Source organism: Polistes canadensis, unplaced genomic scaffold, assembly GCF_001313835.1.
Source record: "Polistes canadensis isolate GaletaPanama2010 unplaced genomic scaffold, ASM131383v1 scaffold_127, whole genome shotgun sequence".
Taxonomy (NCBI): Eukaryota; Metazoa; Arthropoda; class Insecta; order Hymenoptera; family Vespidae; genus Polistes; species Polistes canadensis.
Window position 1 is genome coordinate 173,134 of NW_014569674.1, and position 1,468 is coordinate 174,601.

Sequence of the window (1,468 nt, forward strand, 5' to 3'; positions counted from 1 at the left end):
TGTAGTATAATTACATTTATTATTGTAAAATTATTTCATATTTATGTATATATATATATAAGTAAAAAAAAAAAAAAACAAAAAGTGTACTCGTCATAATTATGCGTGCGTTAACGTCACCTATCATGACGTCATTGAAATTGATCGAATTTCAAACACACTGTTTGCACCGAAATTATTAAGTATTATGATTCATTATGAATATGTAATTATAATTATCGAAATATGTATCTCGAGCATGCTATTCCAATGTTCGAATAATTTCTCTCACAAAATCAAATATTACAAAATAAGAAAGAAAAATGAACGCAACACGTTTTTTATATTTTTCAATGATTTTTTAAAATTAACCATTCATTTAAATGGCAAACAACGTGATCGTGTCTAACAATAAAAGTGCCAACTCATCAGACTAATACTCGAAAGTATATTTCAGCATATTTTCTTATAATAAAACAGAATATTAACACCCCATTCGATATTTTTCAGCTAATTTTCACGAAAATTTGTAACACTCAAACGATTAAAAACAAATCAAAATTCGTACCTGGTTCTACGACTACTAAAAATCAAAAAATTTTTTGACCAATCGGAGATTAACATATTAGATCATTAAGAATGTTCAATTTCGAACTGAAAATAAATTGAACGATAAGATGATTCATGTTTAAAAATCTGACACAAACCATACATGTAAAAATACGAGTATGCAAGAATATAAAATAATTATACACCAGTTGAACGAAAATTTGGAAGATTGTAGCATTAGTTGATTGTATGGGTGTATATACGATATACGTGAATCGATAGTTATTGCGAGATTCAAAGTTATAATCCAAATTAACACGAATTTGACTTATGATCCCTCTCATGGTTCGTTGGTCCAACTTATCGAATAACTTTGGGGGATGACTGTATTTACAACGAAATTTTCAGTATCCGATGATCTATTATATCATATATGTGCCCATAATTATGAAAGTGGTCTAATTGTAAGTCAAAATTAAACAAAAATAAATCAGTTTATTAGTTATTTCACATCACATTATTTTAAATTAAATTAATTCAATGTAATTTTCACAATATTGTTAAAAATGAACCGTTAGATAGTGTTTGTTATTTCAATATTATATAGAATTTATTTAATTTTCAAATGTAATCCTTTAACTAGTTAACTGTGTCGATCATTTTGCAAAGTGCGCCCTAGTGTGTGTCGCGATAATCAAGCGATGACGGATATAATCGTCAAACACAGAGTAACTGGCGCTGTTGAAATATTTGATCAAAAAGACGACTTTATTTTAGAAAATGAATGAATTTATAAGTAATATTTAAACAATGGATCAACGTAAACCTATATTTACACATAATTAACGAAAAACTTAAAAAAAAATCAAATATTTAACAAACAAACAAACAAACAAAATTTTTTTTTTTTTCCTTGGTTTGACATCGCGGACATCATCGC